Consider the following 22,143-nt stretch of genomic DNA (forward strand, 5'->3'; position numbering starts at 1 on the left):
TTGATGCAAATCCTCAAAATCAAATGTTTACTATTACCTAGAAACGTGTAGTTTATAAATCCAGACCACCCTTGAAAAGTACCAATAAACAGCTTTCAGTTATACAAAAATTGTTAATTATGTATTAAGGCACCACACCTTAAAGGGACATTATACACTCATTTTTTCTTTGCATAAATGTTTTGTAGATGATATATTTATAAAGCCCATAAAGTTTGTTTTTTTTAAAAATGTATAATTTTGCTTATTTTTAAATAACATTGCTCTGATTTTCAGACTCCTAACCAAGCCCCAAAGTTTTATTTGAATACCGTCAGCTACCTTCTCCAGCTTGCTCCTGTTTGTGTAAAGGGTCTTTTCATATGCAAAAGAAGGGGGGGGGGAGTGTCTTATTTCCCACTTGCACTGGGCTTTCCAACTGCCTTTTCAATAGAGTTAAACTGAGAGCTTCTAAGTAAGTTTTTAAACAGTTTTATATTGGATTTTTATATCAGTATCTGTGCATCTTATTCTTTATAGTAGTGTCTATTACATGCAGTTATATGAAAATGAGTGTATACTGTCCCTTTAAGTAAAAAAAAAAGTGTTGGTCTATGGTTATGGCTAGACATGTCAGTTTTAGCATTTGTTTACTAAACTCAGACTTTTTCATAGTGTGCACTAATTTTCATATATAATGATGTCACCGAAAGTGTTGTCACATGAAGTAATTTTAAAAAAAATAGAGGAAAACATTAAATTATTATGATTATATGTAGAGTGAGAGAGGAAAGAGGGACGGAAAAAATAGTTGAATACACAGTACAAATAATAGTTTTTGGTTTTCTCTTGTTAAGTGTAGTCAGTCCACGGATCATCCATTACTTATGGGATTATATCTCTTCCCCAACAGGAAGTTGCAAGAGGATCACCCAAGCAGAGCTGCTATATAGCTCCTCCCTTCACATGTCATATCCAGTCATTCTCTTGCAACCTAACTAAAGATAGGTCGTTGTGAGAGGGCTGTGATGTTTTTAAACTTAGTTTATTTCTTCAATCAAAAGTTTGTTATTTTAAATGGCACCGGAGTGTGTCGTTTGTTCTCAGGCAGCATTAGAAGAAGAATCTGCCTGCGTTTTCTATGATCTTAGCAGACGTAACTAAGATCCACTGGCTGTTCTCATACATTCTGAGGAGTGAGGTAACTTCAGAAAAGGGGAATAGCATGCAGGGCCCCCCTGCAAACGAGGTATGTGCAGTAAATTATTTTTCTAAGGAATGGAATTGACTGAGAAAATACTGCTAATACCAATGTAATGTAAGTTTAGCCTTAAATGCAGTGGTAGCGACTGGTATTAGGCTGATGAGTGTGTGCACACTGAGGTATTTTTCTAGGATATGGAATTTGACTCAGAAAATACTGTTAATATTGAAGTAATGTATGAGCCTTCACTGCAGTAAATGCGACTGGTAGCAGGCTTATTAATAACACTTCATAGCTTTTATAGCATATGTTCAAACGTTTACTAGAATGTTAATCGTTTTTTGTGAGGTACTTGGTGATAAAACTTATTGGGGCATGATTTTTACCACATGGCTATCTTTTTTCTGCATAGAAACAGTTTACTGAGCTTCCCCACTGTTGTAATATGAGTGGGAGGGGCCTATTTTAGCGCTTTTTTGCGCAGTAAAATTTCAGTCACAATCTTCCTACTTCATCCTCCATGATCCAGGACGTCTCTAGAGAGCTCAGGGGTCTTCAAAATTCGTTTTGAGGGAGGTAATCAGTCACAGCAGACCTGTGACAGTGTATTTGACTGTGATAAAAACGTTTATTATATAATTGTTATCCGTTTTGGGTATTAAGGGGTTAATCATCCATTTGCAAGTGGGTGCAATGCTCTGCTTACTTAATACGTTTACTGTGAAAATTTGGTTGCTATAACTAATTTGGTTCATTGTTATTTCAACTGTGACAGCTTTTTGTGCTTCTTAAAGGCGCAGTAGCGTTTTTTATATTGCTTGAAAATTCATTTAAAGTTTTTTTCCAAGCTTGCTAGTCTCATTGCTAGTCTGTTTAAACATGTCTGACTCAGATGAATCTCTTTGTTCACTATGTTTAAAGGCCAATGTGGAGCCCAATAGAAATTTGTGTACTAATTGCATTGATGTCACTTTAAATAAAAGTCAATCTTTACATGTAAAGAAATTATCACCAGACAACGAAGGGGAAGTTATGCCGACTAACTCTCCTCACGTGTCAGTACCTTCGCCTCCCTCTCAGGAGGTGCGTGATATTGTGGCGCCAACAGGGAGGCCCATATAAATCACTTTGCAAGACATGGCTACTGTTATGACAGAAGTATTATCTAAATTGCCAGAATTAAGAGGCAAGCGCGATTGCTCTGGGCTAAGGACAGAGCGCGCTGATGATGGGAGAGCCATGTCCGATACTGCGTCACAATTTGCAGAACATGAGGACGGAGAGCTTCATTCTGTGGGTGACGGATCTGATCCAGGAAAACTGGATTCAGAGATTTCTAATTTTAAATTTAAGCTTGAAAACCTCCGCGTATTGCTAGGGGAGGTATTAGCGGCTCTGAATGATTGTAACACAGTTGCAATTCCAGAGAAATTATGTAGGCTGGATAAATACTATGCGGTACCGGTGTGTACTGACGTTTTTCCTATACCTAAGAGGCTTACAGAAATTATTAGCAAGGAGTGGGATAGACCCGGTGTGCCTTTTTCCCCCCCCTCCTATATTTAGGAAAATGTTTCCAATAGACGCCACCACGCGGGACTTATGGCAGACGGTCCCTAAGGTGGAGGGAGCAGTTTCTACTTTAGCTAAGCGTACCACTATCCCGGTGGAGGATAGTTGTGCCTTTTCAGATTCAATGGATAAAAAATTAGAGGGTTACCTGAAGAAAATGTTTGTTCAACAAGGTTTTATTTTACAGCCCCTTGCATGCATTGCGCCTGTCACTGCTGCGGCGGCATTCTGGTTTGAGTCTCTGGAGGAGGCCATTCGCACAGCTCCATTGGAGGATATTATGAACAAGCTTAAAGCACTTAAGCTAGCTAATGCATTTGTTTCTGATGCCGTCGTACACTTAAACCAAACTTACGGCTAAGAACTCTGGATTCGCCATCCAAGCGCGCAGAGCGCTGTGGCTTAAATCATGGTCAGCTGATGTGACTTCTAAATCTAAATTGCTTAATATTCCTTTCAAAGGGCAGACCTTATTCGGGCCCGGCTTGAAAGAAATTATCGCTGACATTACGGGAGGTAAGGGCCATGCTCTGCCTCAGGACAGGGCCAAATCAAAGGCCAAACAGTCTAATTTTTGTGCCTTTCGTAACTTCAAGGCAGGAGCAGCATCAACTTCCTCCGCGCCAAAACAGGAAGGAGCTGTTGCTCGTTACAGACAGGGCTGGAAAGCTAACCAGTCCTGGAACAAGGGCAAGCAGGCCAGAAAACCTGCTGCTGCCCCTAAGACAGCATGAAGAGAGGGCCTCCTATCCGGAAACGGATCTAGTGGGGGGCAGACTTTCTCTCTTCGCCCAGGCTTGGGCAAGAGATGTCCAGGATCCCTGGGCGTTGGAGATCATATCTCAGGGATATCTTCTGGACTTCAAAGCTTCTCCTCCACAAGGGAGATTTCATCTTTCAAGGTTATCAGCAAACCAAATAAAGAAAGAGGCGTTTCTACGCTGTGTACAAGACCTCTTACTAATGGGGGTGATCCACCCAGTTCCGCGGACGGAACACGGGCAGGGATTCTATTCAAATCTGTTTGTGGTTCCCAAAAAAGAGGGAACCTTCAGACCAATCCTGGATTTAAAAATCCTTAACAAATTCCTAAGAGTTCCATCATTCAAAATGGAAACTATTCGAACCATTCTACCCATGATCCAAGAGGGTCAGTACATGACCACTGTGGACTTAAAGGATGCCTACCTTCACATACCGATTCACAAGGATCATTATCGGTACCTAAGATTTGCCTTCCTAGACAGGCATTACCAGTTTGTAGCTCTTCCCTTCGGGTTAGCTACGGCTCCAAGAATCTTTACAAAGGTTCTGGGCTCACTAGACGACATTCTGATACAAGCGTCAAGTTTTCAAACTGCCAAGTCTCATACAGAGATAGTTCTGGCATTTCTGAGGTCGCATGGGTGGAAGGTGAACGTGGAAAAGAGTTCTCTATTGCCACTCACAATGGTTCCCTTCCTAGGGACTCTTATAGATTCTGTAGAGATGAAAATTTACCTGACAGAGGCCAGGTTATCAAAACTTCTAAATGCTTGCCGTGCCCTTCATTCCATTCCACACCCGTCAGTAGCTCAGTGCATGGAAGTAATCGGCTTAATGGTTGCGGCAATGGACATAGTACCATTTGCGCGACTGCATCTCAGACCGCTGCAGTTGTGCATGCTAAGTCAGTGGAATGGGGATTATTCAGATTTGTCCCCTCTACTAAATCTGGATCAGGAGACCAGAGATTCTCTTCTATGGTGGTTTTCTCGACCCCACCTGTCCAAAGGGATGACCTTTCGCAGGCCAGATTGGACGATTGTAACAACAGACGCCAGCCTTCTAGGTTGGGGCGCAGTCTGGAATTCCCTGAAGGCTCAGGGATCATGGACTCAGGAGGAGAAACTCCTCCCAATAAATATTCTGGAGTTAAGAGCAATATTCAATGCTCTTCTAGCTTGGCCTCAGTTAGCAACTCTGAGGTTCATCAGATTTCAGTCGGACAACATCACGACTGTGGCTTACATCAATCATCAAGGGGGAACCAGGAGTTCCCTAGCGATGATGGAAGTATCAAAAATAATACGCTGGGCAGAGTCTCACTCTTGCCACCTGTCAGCAATCTACATCCCAGGCGTGGAGAACTGGGAGGCGGATTTTCTAAGTCGCCAGAGGTCTTCGCTCAACTGCTTCATCGTTGGGGCAAACCAGATCTGGATCTCATGGCGTCTCGCCAGAATGCCAAGCTTCCTTGCTACGGATCCAGGTCCAGGGACCCGGGAGCGGTGCTGATAGATGCTCTGACAGCCCCTTGGGTCTTCAACATGGCTTATGTGTTTCCACCATTTCCGATGCTTCCTCGACTGATTGCCAAGATCAAACAGGAGAGAGCATCGGTGATTCTGATAGCGCCTGCGTGGCCACGCAGGACCTGGTATGCAGACCTAGTGGACATGTCGTCCTGTCCACCATGGTCTCTGCCTCTGCGGCAGGACCTTCTAATTCAGGGTCCTTTCAACCATCCAAATCTAATTTCTCTGAGGCTGACTGCATGGAGATTGAACGCTTGATTCTATCAAAGCGTGGCTTCTCGGAGTCGGTTATTGATACCTTAATACAGGCTAGGAAACCTGTTACCAGAAGAATTTACCATAAGATATGGCGTAAATATTTGTATTGGTGTGAATCCAAGAGTTACTCATGGAGTAAGGTTAGGATTCCTAGGATATTGTCTTTTCTACAAGAGGGTTTAGAAAAGGGCTTATCCGCTAGTTCGTTAAAAGGACAGATTTCTGCTTTGTCTATTCTTCTGCATAAACGTCTGGCAGAAGTTCCAGACGTTCAGGCCTTTTGTCAGGCTTTGGCTAGGATTAAGCCTGTGTTTAAGAATGTTGCTCCGCCGTGGAGCTTAAACTTAGTTCTTAACGTTCTGCAAGGTGTTCCGTTTGAACCCCTTCATTCCATTGATATCAAGCTGTTATCTTGGAAAGTTCTGTTTTTGATGGCTATTTCCTCGGCTCGAAGAGTCTCTGAGTTATCCGCCTTACATTGTGATTCTCCTTATCTGATTTTTCATTTAGACAAGGTAGTTCTGCGTACTAAACCCGGGTTCTTACCTAAGGTAGTTTCTAACAGGAATATCAATCAAGAAATTATTGTTCCATCATTGTGTCCTAACCCTTCTTCTAAGAAGGAACGACTTTTGCATAATCTGGACGTAGTCCGTGCCCTGAAGTTCTATTTGCAGGCAACTAAAGATTTTCGTCAAACTTCTTCCCTGTTTGTCGTTTACTCTGGACAGAGGAGAGGTCAAAAAGCTTCGGCTACCTCTCTCTCTTTTTGGCTTCGTAGCATAATACGTTTAGCCTATGAGACTGCTGGACAGCAGCCTCCTGAAAGGATTACAGCTCATTCTACTAGAGCTGTGGCTTCCACCTGGGCCTTTAAAAATGAGGCCTCTGTTGAACAGATTTGCAAGGCTGCAACTTGGTCTTCACTTCACACTTTTTCAAAATTTTACAAATTTGACACTTTTGCTTCTTCGGAGGCTGTTTTTGGGAGAAAGGTTCTACAGGCAGTGGTTCCTTCCGTTTAAAGTTCCTGCCTTGTCCCTCCCATCATCTGTGTACTTTTAGCTTTGGTATTGGTATCCCATAAGTAATGGATGATCCGTGGACTGACTACACTTAACAATAATTTATGCTTACCTGATAAATTCGTTTCTCTTGTAGTGTAGTCAGTCCACGGCCCGCCCTGTCTTTTACGGCAGTTATAAATTTTTAATTAAACTCCAGTCATCACTGCACCCTATGGTTTCTCCTTTCTCGTCTTGTTTCGGTCGAATGACTGGATATGACATGTGAAGGGAGGAGCTATATAGCAGCTCTGCTTGGGTGATCCTCTTGCAACTTCCTGTTGGGGAAGAGATATAATCCCATAAGTAATGGATGATCCGTGGACTGACTACACTACAAGAGAAACGAATTTATCAGGTAAGCATAAATTATGTTTTTTTGTTACTTCCAATTTGTTAAGTGACGTTGTACAATTGATGTCACACAAATAATTTCTCAATAATAAGTAAAGGTGTCTGCCCTCTATGAATGCAAGAGTTTGTAAGTTAAAAACAAATACATATTACTTGTGAAAGAATAGCAATACTTGGCTCATAGAAAAAGGCATCAAATATATAAAGAAAATCAAATAGAAAGTACAAATAATTCAGAAAAAGTTATCATGATGAACACTATGAAAAATATTGAGAAAAGAAAAATAAGAATAATGGATGATGTCATACCCAGAGAAAACAAAACAAAATCACATATTGCATAATACATAATTCAAAATAGATTCATGTTAGAGCACAATTGATTATCTCATCTTCCATATATAACAGAGTGAGAAATTGATGAGAATATTAAAATCACAGAATAATGCATTAAAGAGGTAACCATATTCAGATATTCATAAAAGACAGCACACTATAACCATGTATTTAGTACATATAATTCATGAAAAAATAAAAATAAAAATTCTTGTTAGATCAAATTAGAAGGGTCATTAAAATAGACAAGATATACGTATGAACAAACACACATGAAAAAATGTACATACACACGAACAAAAATTTAAGTATAAATTTGTCATATACATATGCAAGTATATACATGCATTATAAGGTGCTGCAAAAGCCAACATGTCTCATATAGGTTTCATGTATGTAAACATTAATCTTTAAAGGTACAGATGTATGAAAACATGTGAACATAAGCAACACCCATATGTGTATGTATATCATACATCTGTAGCTTTAAATATGAGAATATTTTATTTTAAAAAATAAAATTGGAAGTAACAAAAAACATAATTTATGCTTACCTGATAAATTCGTTTCTCTTGTAGTGTAGTCAGTCACAGTTGCCAAAGAGATGTATAAATATTATTCGATTGTAAAGGATGTCTGTTGTAGCAATCACTGTTTATAACTTTTTGGTTTGTCACTTGCTATTGGTGTGGGTTATAAAAGTAATCCTCTTTGTATAATAGTGATCTCTATGCTTCATCTGGCTGCTGATTTAGGTATGAGGAGATGCTGAGTGAAACAGATATGATTACTGCTGTTATGTATCACACAGAAATATTCCCTTGTAATCAGTGCTCCCTATAAGCAGTTCACATACCAGGTGTGAACAACTGGGAAGCAGATTACCTCAGCCGTCATTGGTCCATCCAGGAGAGTGGTCTCTCCATCATATTTTCAATAAATTAGTGATCTACCGCACATAGATCTGATGGCCTCTCATTTAAATCACAAGCTTCTAATGTATTGTGGAAGTTTAAGAGATCCAGAGGCTCAAATAGTAGATGCCTTGGTGTGTCAATGGAACTTTCATCTAGCGTACCGGTTTCTTTACTTTGTTTTTCTTCCAAGAGTAATTACTCAAATTAAAGAGGAGTCAGCTTCAGTAATCCTGATTGTTCCAGTCTGGACCCACAGAACATATTGTACGGATGTGGTGCAGATGTCTTAATCTCCTCCATGGCTTCTTCCTCTACGACAAGATCTGTTGTCTCAAGGGCCTATTTTCCTTGAGGAGCTCAAATCTCTAAGTTTAACTGAATGGAGGTTGAACGCCTAGTTTTAAAACATAGTGGTTTCTCTAATTCAGTCATTATCACTCTGATTAAAGCCAAAAAACCTGTTACACAAAAAAAATCACAAAATGTGGAGAGAATATTTTGAATGGTGCTCTTTTAGAGAGTTTTCTTGATATTCCTTTAGGATTTCTAAAATTCTTCAATTTTTACAAGATGGCATTGACAAGGTTTTTGTCTGCTAGTTCCCTAAAAAGGTCAAATTTCTGCTTTATCTGTCCTCTTTCATAGAAAGTTAGCTAAACTTCCTTATGTTCAGACTTTTGTCCAGGTGCTAGTTAGAATTAGACCAGTTGTAAAACCTATTTCTCTCGCCCTGGAATTTAAATCTAGTTCTTTCTGTTTTGCAAGGTCCTCCATTTATACCGATATAATCCATTCTGAACAAACTCTAGGAAAGTGCTTTTCATGTTAGCAAACTCCTCAGCTAGGCGAGTTTCTGAGTTGTCAGCCTTGTCCTGTGATTTTCCATTTTTAGTTATTTACAAAGATAAAGCTGTACTTTGTACCAAATATGATTTTCTTCCTAAGGTGGTTTCTTCTGAAAATTACAATCAGGACATTGTTGTTCCTTCTTTGTGTCCAGATCCTGCTAATCCTAAGGAACAACTTTAGAGTAATATTGATGTAGTCAGAGCATTGAAGTTCTATCTTCAAGCTACTAAATAATTCAGACAATCTCCAGCTTGTTTGTTCATTACTTTGAGACTTGTAAGGGGCAGAAGGCTACTATTGTAGTGGGAGGAAAGTCGCCTCCTAATTGTATCACAGCTTATTCTACAAGAGCAGTTGCAACTCTCTGGGCTTTCAAAAATGATGGATCTTTGTAGCAGATTTGCAAAGCAGCAACATAATCTTCTCTTCTTACCTTTCAAACTTTTATTGCTTTGATGTTTTTGCTTCTGCACAATCAGCTTTTGGCAGAAAAGTCCTTCAGGGTGAAGTGTCTGATAAATAGGAGCTGCCAGAAAATTGTCCCACCCATTCTATAACATTGACCATCTGCTTGGATATTAATCCCATATGTCTTTCCTACCTATATGTTTTCCTATTCTTTGCTCGGCTATACGTTGAACTGAATGACTTTGTTTTGCTTCTGTAATATTTGTATATTTGCATTTGTAAAATGGAACAGCTTGGAGAGGGGATGGGAACAATTGTAAAGAACCCCAAAATGTCATTTAAGCAATATTTACAGATCATAATACAACTTATACATGCAACCTAAATGTAATTTTATATCATACTTTTGTATACATAGGGGCCAATTTATCAATGTCTGTCCGACATGATACGCTGTAGTGTATCATGTCCGACAGACATCGCTGAATGGCGAAAGCATACGCTGTCGGCATTTAACATTGTACAAGCAGTTCACCAGAACTGCTTGTGCAATGCCGCCCCCTGCAGATTCGCGGCCAATTGGCCGCTAGCAGGGGGTCAATCTGCCCAATCGTATACGATCGGGTGGATTGCAAACTGCAGCCTTAGAGGCAGTGGACCAGTTATGGAGTAGCGGTCTTAAGACCGCTGCTTCATAACTGCTGTTTCTGGCTCGCGCGGAAACAGGGGCATCAAGCTCCATTCGGAGATTGATAATTCGGCCCCTAAGTATCATCAGAAAGTACAGTACAATAATCTATATGTTTTAAATATAGACCAGTTTTTGCATTTTAGAACGCATAAACCAAACTAGAGACGCAGGCAGAAAAGATTGTGTCTTACTGGAGAGGGAAAATAGTAATGATTTTATTTATTTTTTAAATATTAATAAAAAAAAGTCTGAATCAAACAGATCAAATCCAAAGTGCGGCCCTTTTGTTTTGATATTCATCATACATTCTGCACCCAGGTACAGTGCCTTGTTGTCAGAGACAGTGTGCTTGACCCAGGAATATATTTAAATCAATATATCTATCAATATATCTATCTATCAATCAGCTAGATTATGAGTGGTGCGTTAGGCTTAAAAAGCAGCGTTGGCCGGTCCCAACGCTGCTTTTTAACGCCCGCTGGTATTACGAGTCTTGCAGGTACAGGTGTACCGCTCACTTTTTTGACCAGACTTGGAAATACCGCAAATCCACTTACGTAAATTGCGTATCCTATTTTTTCGATGGGACTTGCATAGCGCCGGTATTGCAAGCGGTAGAACCTCTCCTGTCAAGCCTGGTACCGCATTTTAAAATCAGTAGTTAAGAGTTTTATGGTACAACGCCGTAGCATAAAACTCTTAACTAAAGTGCTAAAAAGTGCACTAACACCCATAAACTAAAAACTTCAAAACTAAATAGAGCGCTATTTACCTAACTCTAAGAGCAAGTTAACAACTGGAGGGGATTTTTGAGCAATATCCCTGCACTATATAACAATAAATTTAATAAGTTTTCTATTTGTGCATATAAATAATTAATTCACCATTTCATGTAGTTAAAAAAAATATATACAATAAAATTATATACAAGAAAACAACATCTATGTGATTAATACCTATGCGTGGTAAAAAACCTCTTTCCTTTTAGTCCCATACAGAGTTCTGTTTTTCCAAGGTCCGGTTTTTCCTTTCTCCTCAATTTAATTCTGCTGCTCCCTTTGAAACACTGGTGCAGTGCCTAACAATATCCACTCCAAACCAGAAACAATACCTAGAGCGCAGAAAGAAAGGAGAACACACCATCTAAGTGCAGTATTAATGATAAAAACGTTATCCTTTATTACAATACAAGATTGCACTCACAAGCTCCAACCTCAACCGTATGAGGTATAAAAACAGCATGCGAGCTCAATCCTATTGGCTGATTGGATCAGCCAATAGGATTGAACTTCAATCCTATTGGCTGATTGCATCAGCCAATAGGATTTTTTCTACCTTAATTCCAATTGGCTGATAGAATTCTATCAGCCAATCGGAATTGAAGGGACGCCATCTTGGATGACGTCACTTAAAGGTACCTTCATTCTGTGTTAGCCATCGATTGAAGAGGATGCTCCGCGTCGGATGTCTTGAAGATGGACCCGCTCCGCGCCGGATGGATGAAGATAGAAGATGCCGTCTGGATGAAGACTTCTGCCCCTCTGGAGGACCACTTCGCCCGGCTTGGATGAAGACTTCTCCCGGCTTCGTTGAGGACTTCGGCCCGTTTGGGTGAAGACTTCTCCTGGTAAGGTGATCTTCAAGGGGTTAGTGTTAGGTTTTTTTAAGGGGGTATTGGGTGGGTTTTAGAGTAGGGTTGGTTGTGTGGGTGGTGGGTTTTAATGTTGGGGGGGATTTGATTTTTTTTTTTTTACAAGTAAGAGAGCTGATTACTTTGGGGAAATGCCCTGCAAAAGGCCCTTTTAAGGGCTATTTGTAATTTAGTGTAGGGTAGGGCTTTTTTTATTTTGGGGGGGCTTTTTTATTTTGTTAGGGGGATTAGATTAGGTGTAATTAGTTTAAAAATCTTGTAATTTGTTTATTATTTTCTGTAATTTTGTGGGGTTTTTTTTTTACTTTGTATTTAATTGTATTTAATTTAGTTAATTTATTTAATTATAGTGTAGTGTTAGGTGTAATTGTAACTTAGGTTAGGTTTTATTTTACAGGTCAATTTGTATTTATTTTAGCTAGGTATTTATTAAATAGTTAATAACTATTTAGTAACTATTCTACCTAGTTAAAATAAATACAAACTTGCTTGTAAAATGAAAATAAACCCTAAACTAGCTACAATATAACTATTAGTTATTGTGACGAACCAAGGTTATCCAACCCTGCACCAGTCACTTATTTGGCACAGAAAGGGTTTTCAGCCCCCTTTTCTGTCACCTATAGCTCAAATGCTGCCACAACTTAAAATTTATTAAAGGGAAAATCTTAAGGAAAACCCCAGACTTTACACATTAACTCTAGAAATACAATTTAGCAGAAAATAACCTAAAATTATACAGTTCTAATATTCCAGTCTCTTTCAGTAAAGTGGTTCAATTATTAGACAAAGGCCAAACTTAATGAAGGAATTATTTATTATGCCAAAAATATTATGCACAATGCATTAATAATAAAAAACAGAATTTATGCTTACCTGATAAATTACTTTCTCCAACGGTGTGTCCGGTCCACAGCGTCATCCTTACTTGTGGGATATTCTCTTCCCCAACAGGAAATGGCAAAGAGTCCCAGCAAAGCTGGTCACATGATCCCTCCTAGGCTCCGCCCACCCCAGTCATTCGACCGACGGACAGGAGGAAATATATATAGGAGAAACCATATGATACCGTGGTGACTGTAGTTAGAGAAAATAATTCATCAGACCTGATTAAAAAACCAGGGCGGGCCGTGGACCGGACACACCGTTGGAGAAAGTAATTTATCAGGTAAGCATAAATTCTGTTTTCTCCAACATTGGTGTGTCCGGTCCACGGCGTCATCCTTACTTGTGGGAACCAATACCAAAGCTTTAGGACACGGATGAAGGGAGGGAGCAAATCAGGTCACCTAAATGGAAGGCACCACGGCTTGCAAAACCTTTCTCCCAAAAATAGCCTCCGAAGAAGCAAAAGTATCAAATTTGTAAAATTTGGCAAAAGTGTGCAGTGAAGACCAAGTCGCTGCCTTACATATCTGGTCAACAGAAGCCTCGTTCTTGAAGGCCCATGTGGAAGCCACAGCCCTAGTGGAGTGAGCTGTGATTCTTTCAGGAGGCTGCCGTCCGGCAGTCTCATAAGCCAATCGGATAATGCTTTTAAGCCAAAAGGAAAGAGAGGCAGAAGTCGCTTTTTGACCTCTCCTTTTACCAGAATAAACAACAAACAAGGAAGATGTTTGTCTGAAATCTTTAGTAGCCTCTAAATAGAATTTTAGAGCACGGACTACGTCCAAATTGTGTAACAAACGTTCCTTCTTTGAAACATGGATTCGAACACAAAGAAGGTACAACTATCTCCTGGTTAATATTTTTGTTGGAAACAACTTTCGGAAGAAAACCAGGCTTAGTACGCAAAACCACCTTATCTGCATGGAACACCAGATAGGGCGGAGAACACTGCAGAGCAGATAACTCTGAAACTCTTCTAGCAGAAGAAATTGCAACCAAAAACAAAACTTTCCAAGATAATAACTTAATATCTACGGAATGTAAGGGTTCAAATGGAACCCCTTGATGAACTGAAAGAACTAGATTTAGACTCCAGGGAGGAGTCAAAGGTCTGTAAACAGGCTTGATCCTAACCAGAGCCTGAACAAATGCTTGAACATCTGGCACAGCTGCCAGTCTTTTGTGAAGTAAAACAGATAAAGCAGAGATCTGTCCCTTCAGAGAACTTGCAGATAATCCTTTCTCCAAACCTTCTTGTAGAAAGGATAGAATCTTAGAAATTTTTATCTTGTTCCATGGGAATCCTTTAGATTCACACCAACAGATATATTTTTTCCATATTTTATGGTAAATTTTTCTAGTTACAGGCTTTCTAGCCTGAATCAGAGTATCTATTACAGAATCTGAAAACCCCACGCTTTGATAAAATCAAGCGTTCAATCTCCAAGCCGTCAGTTGGAGGGAAACCAGATTCGGATGTTCGAATGGACCCTGAACAAGAAGGTCCTGTCTCAAAGGTAGCTTCCATGGTGGAGCTGATGACATATTCACCAGGTCTGCATACCAAGTCCTGCGTGGCCACGCAGGAGCTATCAAGATCACCGAGGCCCTCTCCTGATTGATCCTGGCTACCAGCCTGGGGATGAGAGGAAACGGTGGGAATACATAAGCTAGGTTGAAGGTCCAAGGTGCTACTAGTGCATCTACTAGAGTCGCCTTGGGATCCCTGGATCTGGACCCGTAGCAAGGAACCTTGAAGTTCTGACGAGACGCCATCAGATCCATGTCTGGAATGCCCCATAATTGAGTTATTTGGGCAAAGATTTCCGGATGGAGTTCCCACTCCCCCGGATGGAATGTCTGACGACTCAGAAAATCCGCTTCCCAATTTTCCACTCCTGGGATGTGGATCGCAGACAAGTGGCAGGAGTGATCCTCCGCCCATTGAATTATCTTGGTCACTTCTTTCATCGCCAGAGAACTCCTTGTTCCCCCCTGATGATTGATATAAGCAACGGTCGTCATGTTGTCTGACTGAAACCTTATGAATTTGGCCTTTGCTAGTTGAGGCCAAGCTCTGAGAGCATTGAATATCGCTCTCAGTTCCAGAATGTTTATCGGGAGAAGAGACTCTTCCCGAGACCATAGACCCTGAGCTTTCAGGGATTCCCAGACCGCGCCCCAGCCCACTAGGCTGGCGTCGGTCGTGACAATGACCCACTCTGGTCTGCGGAAGCTCATTCCCTGTGACAGATTGTCCAGGGTCAGCCACCAACGGAGTGAATCTCTGGTCTTTTGATCTACTTGAATCGTCGGAGACAAGTCTGTATAATCCCCATTCCACTGTCTGAGCATGCACAGTTGTAATGGTCTTAGATGAATTTGTGCATAAGGAACTATGTCCATTGTTGCAACCATCAATCCTATTACTTCCATGCACTGCGCTATGGAAGGACGAGGAACAGAATGAAGTACTTGACAAGAGCTTAGAAGTTTTGATTTTCTGACCTCTGTCAGAAAAATCCTCATTTCTAAGGAATCTATTATTGTTCCCAAGAAGGGAACTCTTGTTGACGGGGACAGAGAACTTTTTTCTTTGTTCACCTTCCATCCGTGAGATCTGAGAAAGGCTAGGACGATGTCCGTATGAGCCTTTGCTTTTGACAGGGACGACGCTTGAATCAGGATGTCGTCCAAGTAAGGTACTACTGCAACGCCCCCTTGGTCTTAGAACCGCTAGAAGGGACCCTAGTACCTTTGTGAAAATCCTTGGAGCAGTGGCTAATCCGAATGGAAGTGCCACAAACTGGTAATGCTTGTCCAGAAAAGCGAACCTTAGGGAACTGATGATGTTCCTTGTGGATAGGAATATGTAGGTACGCATCCTTTAAATCCACGGTAGTCATAAATTGATTTTCCTGGATAGTAGGTAGGATCATTCGAATAGTTTCCATTTTGAACGATGGTACCCTGAGAAATTTGTTTAGGATCTTTAGATCCAAAATTGGTCTGAATGTTCCCCTCTTTTTTGGGAACTATGAACAGATTGGAATAAATCCCATTCCTTGTTCTCTTATTGGAACTGGATGTATCACTCCCATCTTTAACAGGTCTTCTACACAATGTAAGAATGCCTGTCTCTTTATTTGGTTTGAAGATAATTGAGACCTGTGGAACCTTCCCCTTGGGGGTAGTTCCTTGAATTCCAGGAGATAACCTTGAGAAACTATTTCTAGCGCCCAAGGATCCTGAACATCTCTTGCCCAAGCCTGAGGCAAAGAGAGAAAGTCTGCCCCCCCACTAGATCCGGTCCCGGATCGGGGGCTATCCCTTCATGCTGTTTTGGTAGCAGTGGTAGGCTTCTTGGCATGCTTACCCTTGTTCCAGCCTTGCATTGGTTTCCAGGCTGGTTTGGGTTGTGAAGTATTACCCTCTTGCTTAGAGGATACAGAATTAGAGACTGGTCTGTTTCTGCGAAAGGGACGAAAATTAGGCTTATTTTTTAGCCTTAAAAGACCTATCCTGTGGGAGGGCGTGGCCCTTTCCCCCAGTGATGTCTGAAATAATCTCTTTCAAATCAGGTCCAAATAATGTTTTACCTTTGAAAGGAATGTTAAGCAATTTTGTCTTGGAAGACACATCCGCTGACCAAGACTTTAGCCAAAGCGCTCTGCGCGCCACGATAGCAAACCCTGAATTTTTCGCCGCTAATCTAGCTAATTGCAAAGCGGCATCTAAAACAAAAGAGTTAGCCAATTTAAGCGCTTGAACTCTGTCCATAACCTCCTCATACGAAGATTCTTTACTGAGCGATTTTTCTAGTTCCTCGAAACAGAAACACGCTGCCGTAGTGACAGGAACAATGCATGAAATTGGTTGTAGAAGGTAACCTTGCTGTACAAAAATCTTTTTAAGCAAACCCTCTAATTTCTTATCCATAGGATCTTTGAAAGCACAACTATCTTCGATAGGAATAGTAGTGCGTTTGTTTAGAGTAGAAACCGCCCCCTCGACCTTGGGGACTGTCTGCCATAAGTCCTTTCTGGGGTCGACTATAGGAAATAATTTCTTAAATATAGGGGGGGGAACAAAAAGTATGCCGGGCCTTTCCCACTCTTTATTAACTATGTCCGCCACCCGCTTGGGTATAGAAAAGCGTCGGGGGGCACCGGAACCTCTAGGAACTTGTCCATCTTACATAATTTCTCTGGAATGACCAAATTGTCACAATCATCCAGAGTAGATAACACCTCCTTAAGCAGTGCGCGGAGATGTTCTAATTTAAATTTAAATGTCACAACATCAGGTTCAGCTTGATGAGAAATTTTTCCTGAATCTGAAATTTCTCCATCAGACAAAACCTCCCTCATGGCCCCTTGAGATTGGTGTGAGGGTATGTCAGAACAGTTATCATCAGCGTCCTCTTGCTCTTCAGTGTTTAAAACAGAGCAATCGCGCTTTCTCTGATAAGTAGGCATTTTGGATAAAAAGATTTGCTATGGAGTTATCCATTACAGCCGTTAATTGTTGCATGGTAATAAGTATTGGCGCATTAGATGTACTAGGGGCCTCCTGTGTGGGCATAACTGGTGTAGACACAGTAGGGGATGATGTAGTATCATGCTTACTCCCCTCATTTGAGGAATCATCTTGGGCAATATCATTATCTGTGGCATTACTGTCCTTACTTTGTTTGGACACTATGGCACAATTATCACATAAATTTACATGGAGAGACACATTGGCTTTCATACATATAGAACATAGCTTATCTGATGGTACAGACATGTTAAGCAGGCTTAAACTTGTCAACAAAGCACAAAAAAACGTTTTAAAATAAAACCGTTACTGTCACTTTCAATTTCAAACTGAAAACACTTTATAACTGAATATGTGAAAAAGTATGAAGGAATTGTTCAAAATTCACCAAAATTTCACCACAGTGTCTTAAAGCATTAAAAGTATTGCACACCAAATTTCAGAGCTTTAACCCTTAAATTAACGGAACCGGAGCCGTTTTTTTACATTTAACCCCTATACAGTCCCAGCTATATGCTTTGCTGAGACCCAACCAAGCCCAGAGGGGAATACGATACCAAATGACGCCTTCTATAAGCTTTTTCAGTGATTCTTAGCTCCTGACACATGCATCTGCATGCCTTGCTCTCCAAAAACAACTGCGCATTAATGGCGCGAAAATGAGGCTCTGTCTATAACTAGAAAGGCCCCCATCTGAAAAAGGTGTCCAACACAGTGCCTGCCGTTTTTCTAAACGTTCCCCAAGATTATAATACCAATAATTAGTTAGAATCAGCATAATATGCCTAGTAAAGCAATCGTTTTAGCCCAGAAAAATGTCTACCAGTTTTTTAGCCCTTTTTGAAGCCCTTTATTCTTTTTATGTTTACTAAGAAAATGGCTTACCGGTCCACCTGAGGGGAAATGACAGCCTTCCAGCATTACATGGTCTTGTTAGAAATATGGCTAGTCATACCTTAAGCAGAAAAAGTCTGCTAACTGTTTCCCCCAACTGAAGTTACTTCATCTCAACAGTCCTGTGTGGAAACAGCAATCGATTTTAGTTACTGTCTGCTAAAATCATCTTCCTCTTACAAACAGAAATCTTCATCCTTTTCTGTTTCAGAGTAAATAGTACATACCAGCACTATTTTAAAATAACAAACACTTGATAGAAGAATAAAACTACATTTAAACACCAAAAAACTCTTAACCATCTCCGTGGAGATGTTGCCTGTGCAACGGCAAAGAGAATGGACTGGGGTGGGCGGAGCCCTAGGAGGGATCATGTGACCAGCTTTGCTGGGACTCTTTGCCATTTCCTGTTGGGGAAGAGAATATCCCACAAGTAAGGATGACGCCGTGGACCGGACACACCAATGTTGGAGAAAGTTGTTACAAATAAAATTACACACGCAAACAGTGTTTTAAAATAAAAAGGAGAAAAACAGAATTGAATACTTTACTAGCTTCAAGATCTGCGCCAGGGGAAATGGCAAGAAAATGATGGCTCCTTACTTCTGTACAGCAGCTCCCCTTGTAAGAATGACAAACTTATTGTTAAAAAAAATAAGATTCTTAAACCTACTTCTCAGAGATCATGTTGCTTAACCACACCCTCCTGGGCGGGCTAAGAAACCCCACTGTCTTTACAACCTTCAATAGACTAAATTTCTTGCCTGAATTTATACAATCCATTATCATTCCTGCTAGGTAAGAAATTTCTATATTTACATATTTAGAACCTCTTAGTTTTTATTGGGAGAACCAGTTTGATATCAAATATGCCATAGGTTGTCATATTTACCTGCCGTTAAGGTTATAACACTTTTAACCCACATATGTACATAATATACCAATGTCCTGTCAGTGACGCTGGTCAGTTTTTGTAATGAAGGGCCTGTTTTTGCATCATGCATTCTATTGACAGCTTAAGCCATAAACTTTATCCTGTGTATCTCTGTGACTAAGAGCTTCAGTGATTTTATGACTCAATGCATACACACTAACATTTGGTGGCTATTTAGGGGGTTCTGGCACTTCAAAGAAAATACCAAACACAATTCTTCTTGAAAACAAATAACTGTTTTGAGTGCAAGCTCCACAAAGTTAACTCCTTAGCAGCTGAATCCTGAGATATTTGTGGACAGTTATATTGTAGCTAGCTTAGGGTTTATTTTACAGGTAAGTATTTAGTTTTAAATAGGAATAATTTAGTTAATTATAGTAATTTTATTTAGATTTCTTTTAATTTATATTTAAGTTAGGGGGTGTTAGGTTTAGGGTTAGACTTAGGTTTAGGGGTTAATAACTTTAATATAGTGGCGGGCGACGTTGGGGGCGGCAGATTAGGGGTTAATAAATGTAGGTAGATGGCGTTGATGTTAGGGCCGGCAGATTAGGGGTTAATAATATTTAACTAATGTTTGCGAGGCGGGAGTGCAGCGGTTTAGGGGTTAATATGTTTATTATAGTGGCAGTGACGTTGGGGGCAGCAGATTAGGGGTTAATAAATGTAGGTAGGTGGCGGCAACATAGGGGGCGGCAGATTGGGGGTTAATAAATATAATGTAGGTGTCGACGATGTTGGGGGCAGCAGATTAGGGGTTCATAAGTATAATATAGGTGGCGGCGGTGTCCGGAGCGGCAGATTAGGGGTTAATAATATAATGTAGGTTGCGGCGATGCCAGGGGCGGCAGATTAGGGGTTAATAAGTGTAAGATTAGGGGTGTTTAGACTCGGGGTTCATGTTAGTGTGTTAGGTGTAGAAATAAAATGTATTTCCCCATAGGAATCAATGGGGCATGCGTTAAGGAGCTTTTACACTGCTTTTTGGCAGGTGTTAGACTTTTTTTCAGCCAGCTCTCCCGTTGATTCCTATGGGGAAATCGTGCACGAGCACGTTACACCAGCTCACCGCTAACGTAAGCAGCGCTGGTATTGGAGTGCAGTAAGGAGCAAAATTTTGCTCAATGCTCACTTCTTGTCTGGGTTGTAAAAACCCGTAATACCAGCGCTGTCTGTAAGTGAGCGGTGAGAATAAACTGCTCGTTAGCACCGCATAGCCTCTAATGCAAAACTCGTAATCTAGGTGAATATCTGGCACTCTTTTGCAAGCACACTTTAAGAACAAAATGGAAAAGTTAGTTACTTAATTTAGCCAAATAGTAATAGGACTATGTCAAGGTATTTTCCTCCCTGTATACCTACCCCACAGCCATACAATGCATGCCATTCACCAAACTGATATACAAACACGGGTGACACACAGGTCATTTGTAATTTATCTAGACACATACAAAACACAGAAATAAACTGAACTCTCAAATCCGACTGACTACACATCCCATGTTACAGCACTCACAGGCAGATGCACAGCTTTCAGGGACTCAGGCAGTTAACCCTAGACAAAGCTGGGTGCAAAGTCCATAGGGAAAATTACAAAACAAAAATATTAACACAACACATAAAAAGTCTGACACTCTATTGCAAGCACACAACTAAATTAAAAGCAAAATGGAAGAGTTGGTTACATCAGTTGGTCAAGGTTTTTTCCTAAAAATAGAAACTTCAATAACTAGTTATGCGCTGGAATAGATGTGAAATACAAGAAAAGACTTATATAATAGAGGTCCTCTATCCTCTGTCAGAAACAAAATGATTGGAAAAAAGACTAAAAGTCTATCTTGCGCAACAAAATAATATTAATTTGCTAAATCCACACAATTAAGTCCATAAAAAATGAATGTTTCAATATTAGAAGATAGTAGAAGGTGGTTCATATATAAAACCCTATATTTAATCACACTGTTTAAAAATCGCTATAAACAAAATGATCTAAACATCAATGTAGTATCAGTATGAACAGTGCATTAAGTTCACACTCATAATTACATAAAATTCACACTCTTAAATACATAATTCATGTTCGCAGTCATACTTGCCTGACAAACACATACACACATATATATATATATATATAATCACACAAGGACTAAAAAATAATCGGCGAGATTACAATTTTGCGTTAGGAGCTATGCGGTGCTAACAAGCATTTTTTTCTCACCGCTCACTTACCTGCAGCGCTGGTATTACGGGTTTTTACAAACACTGCGTTAAAAGGCAAGAAGTGAGCGTAATTGAGCTCCATACCGCACTCCAATACAAGCGCTGCTTAAGTCAGCGGTGAGCTGGTCGTATGTGCTCATGCACGATTTCCCCATAGACATCAATGGGGAGAGCCGGCTGAGAAAAAGTCTAACACCTGCCAAAAAGCAGCGTAAAACTCAGTAACGCAGCCCCATTGATTCCTATGGGGAAACACATTTATGTTTACACCTAACACCCTAACATGAACCCCGAGTCTAAACACCACTAATCTTACACTTATTAACCCCTAATCTTCCACCGCCCCCTACATTATACTTATTAACCCCTAATCTGCTGCCCCCAACATCGCCGCCACCTACATTATATTTATTAACCCCTAATCTGCCACCCCAATGTCGCCACAACCTACCTACATTTATTAACCCCTAATCTGCTGCCCCCAACGTCGCCGCCACTATATTAAATGTATTAACCCCTAAATCTAAGTCTAACCCTAACCCTAACACCCCCTAACTTAAATATAATTTAAATAAATCTAAATAAAATTACTATCATTAACTAAATTATTCCTATTTAAAACTAAATACTTACTTATAAAATAAACCCTAAGCTAGCTACAATATAACTAATAGTTACATTGTAGCTAGCTTAGGGTTTATTTTTATTTTACAGGCAAGTTTGTATTTATTTTAACTAGGTAGAATAGTTAGTAAATAGTTATTAACTATTTAATAACTGCCTAGCTAAAATAAATACAAATTTACCTGTAAAATAAAACCTAACCTAAGTTACAGTAACACCTAACACTACACTACAATTAAATAAATTAACTAAATTAAATTAGCTAAATCACAAAAAACAAACACTAAATTACAGAAAATAAAAAACAAATTACAGATCTTTAAACTAATTACACCTAATCTAATAGCCCTATCAAAATAAAAAGCCCCCCCCCCCCCCCCCCCCCCCCAAAAAAAAATAAAAAGAAAACCCTAGCCTAAACTAAACTATCCAATATCCCTTAAAAGGGCCTTTTTCAGGGCATT

At 40.1% G+C, this 22,143-nt stretch overlaps 1 protein-coding gene across 2 annotated transcripts in view; it reads left to right on the forward strand.

The window, feature by feature from the left end:
• Positions 1-22,143, forward strand: part of LOC128649891 (probable E3 ubiquitin-protein ligase HERC6) — a 282,469-nt gene that overhangs the window by 166,529 nt on the left and 93,797 nt on the right. The window lies entirely within an intron of this gene.

Source organism: Bombina bombina, chromosome 2 (genome assembly GCF_027579735.1).
Source record: "Bombina bombina isolate aBomBom1 chromosome 2, aBomBom1.pri, whole genome shotgun sequence".
Lineage (NCBI taxonomy): Eukaryota > Metazoa > Chordata > Amphibia > Anura > Bombinatoridae > Bombina > Bombina bombina.